Raw genomic sequence first — 3,143 nt, forward strand, 5'->3', positions numbered from 1 at the left:
AGCATGGCAGGGGAAATTGCTCACCTCTTGGATACTGGGAAGTAAAGGGAGAAAAGGAAGGGTCCAGGAAAAAGACATCCTCTTCAATGACATGGCCCTGGTGATCTAAGTCTTCATACTAGCATAGATCTTTGACTTTCCACCACCTCCCAATAATGCCATTCAATTATAAATCAATAGATGAATCCATTGATTATGTGGAAGTCCTCATCATCCAATCACCTCCATCAGGTTAGAAATAAATGTTTTACATAGGAGTCTTTTGGTGATTACTTCTTTATATGCAAACTATGACACCAAGAAAATGTATGCTAGAATAACACCAGAACTGGATCTATAACTGGATGATAGGTAGAACAAACAACACAAATTGCAATATAAATTTTAAAAGAAATAGAAAAATATACTTTTACTTAGAATAAGATTACAATTTGAACATTTTCATGATGGCTCTCCTTAAAGGAACCAACTTTAATGGTCACTTAAAACACTGAGAACTTTCATCATAGGTACAGGTGGCACTGAGCTTCAAGTCTGTTTGAATTGTTCATAGTTCTCTCCTGTCCCTTTCCAGAGTTCCTTCAATTACCACAGAAAGTGAACAAGAAATACAAAAGAATAGACCATGATATAATATGTTCCTCTTTGTATTTTGATAGAACAGGATTCCACCTTCGTTGTCTGAAAATGGATGAATTTTAGGAAAATTCTTGTGGTGGAAAATGGTCAGACCTTTTACAGTTCAGTCCAAGGCAAAGACTTCAGCACCATCCTGGCAATGAGCTCAGTGGGAAGGTAAATGCTGTGTAGATTTCTGAATATCTCACAACACTAGCAGATTTATATTTCTTTTGATGAGTCATGAATGATCATTGATTTAGCAGCTCATTCATCCCCAGGTTTGTGCCTCAGAACTCCAAGAATGGCATGGTTAGGCTGTATGCTAAGAATCTTTCATGGTTACATGAGAGAGTGCAAGAGCCAGAGGTCATGTATGGCCACAAAGTAATAGAGTTTTCCAGACAGCTGGAAAGTTATTCATATGAACTCAAAGCCATGGTAACAGCATCCATATGGGTTTTTCTAAAGACCTTTAATGTAATTTATCCCTCCCCATACTCCCTCTTCTGACCACCACCCACTAAATAAGAATTAAAACAAGGTCAAATGTTTATAATGATGTGGAGAAAGGGGAACTCTTATCCACTGCTGGTGGGAATGCAAATTGGTAAAGTCACTATGGGAAATCAGTGTGGAAATTTCTCAAAAAGTTAGAAATTGATCTATTATATGAAACAGCCATTCCATTCTTGGGTATAAACCCAAAGAACTCACGTCTTACTAGAGAGATACCTGCTCATTCATGTTCATAGCTGCCTTTTTCACAATCACCAGAAAATTGAAACAACCTAGATTGTCCATCAACTGATGAATAGATAATGGTAGTATGGCACCTTTACCCAGTGAAATACTATTCATCTGTCAAAAACCCAAATTATGAAATATTTAGGTAAATGGATGGAACTTGAAATATTCAGGCTGTGTGAGGTACCACAGACCCAGAAAGACAGTTATCACCTGTATTCAATCATAGCTTGAGGCTAGCTTTGGATTTTTAGATATCTGTGTTTCAATTGAAAAATCCAGAGAGGTCAGGAAACAAGTGGCCAAAGTACGTGGGGGTTCATGGGAGGGAAGATACAGGGCAGAGTAGAAGAAGGAATCTTCCTATTTTAGAGTTCATTTTAGTTAACTGCATTTACAAAATTCTTTCAGAGTAAGAATGGCCTTCATATTTGATTGCATATCTTGGAGAAAATGTATTGATACTAGGATCAATAATTTTTGATCCAACAAACTTAGAGTTCTTTATTTACATTTATTTATTTGTTTATAATTTACCAAATACTGATTATATTCTCTTTAGGTATTTGGATTTAGGAATTGTTTAGGGTTCATTTTTTAATATGATTAGGTCATTCCAGATCAGAAAAGAATACAAATCTTATAGTTTAGTTGACATTTTTTTTCTTCCTATGTGTTAGGCACAATGTATACAAACAATATTCAGTGAAACATGAACCAAATCTAACCACTGTTTCATAGGTTCTCATTGCTCTTAGCATAAACCTTAATCTTGCTGGAAGTCTACACTCTCCTAACATGAGCCCTGTGTCTGTTTCCACTGCTTAGTGACCTTGTCTTTCCTCAGCATACCCAGACCTTCCTCCAAGTCCTTGTGCATTTCTAAAATGCTCTTCTGTGATCTTTTTATGACTAAATATAGACTTCAGACTTGACTAAAGTGGCCGATTCTCGAGTCCATTTCACATTTGGGTGAATTCTCTAGAGGCCTTGTTATTTTCTGTCACATTTTCTCTTATGTCTTCCTGCTATTATGTACTAAAGTACCAATTCAAATGTATGGGCATGTATGTGGAACACTATCTATGTAAGGAAATTGTGTGTGTGTGTGTGTGTGTGTGTGTGTGTGTGTGTGTATGTATGACATACAGTCTAGCTGTCAATAGGCAAGGCTGTTTCAGCTTCCTAATTTCTTGGATTATATGAATGCATCACCATACCAGGCAGTGGTGTTTTTCATTTTTTTAACCAAATTTTTGTGTATTTTACACAGAATATCTCAATCAATCTTAATCATCTTTATAACCCCTTCCCTGCTGGCACTCTGCCATAGCTTCTCAACTGAAGTTCATGCATTCTGTCATTTGCCTTAAGAACTGATGCATCAAGTTAGTGTACCTAGACGTCCTTCAGTGCAAGTTCATCTACTGAGGTCAAGTCTGCCTATTTAGAGTCTCTTGCTTTAGGAAGATCAGCTCTTCCTCACCCTGAGGGAATCAATTGCCAACATTTCTTTAGGTAAGATTGGGGTCAACTGTACATTTTCCCATTTCTATGCTAGGTTTTTGTTTGCTTGAGTTTGCATGGGTCCTGTGCATATTGACACCATCACTTTAGGTTCTTATAAGCAGGGTCCCAGGAGCTTGAAGGGCTCTATTTTCATATGTCATGCACCTCCTCCCTGGCTCTTAAAATATTTGTACTCTTCTTCTGCCATGGTCCCTTAGCCCTGGGTGTATGTAGTTTAATATAGAAACCCTGTCCAAGGATCTGCATTC

The sequence above is a fragment of the Nannospalax galili genome, unplaced genomic scaffold, assembly GCF_000622305.1.
Source record: "Nannospalax galili isolate Female #2095 unplaced genomic scaffold, S.galili_v1.0 scaffold2123, whole genome shotgun sequence".
NCBI classification, from domain to species: domain Eukaryota; kingdom Metazoa; phylum Chordata; class Mammalia; order Rodentia; family Spalacidae; genus Nannospalax; species Nannospalax galili.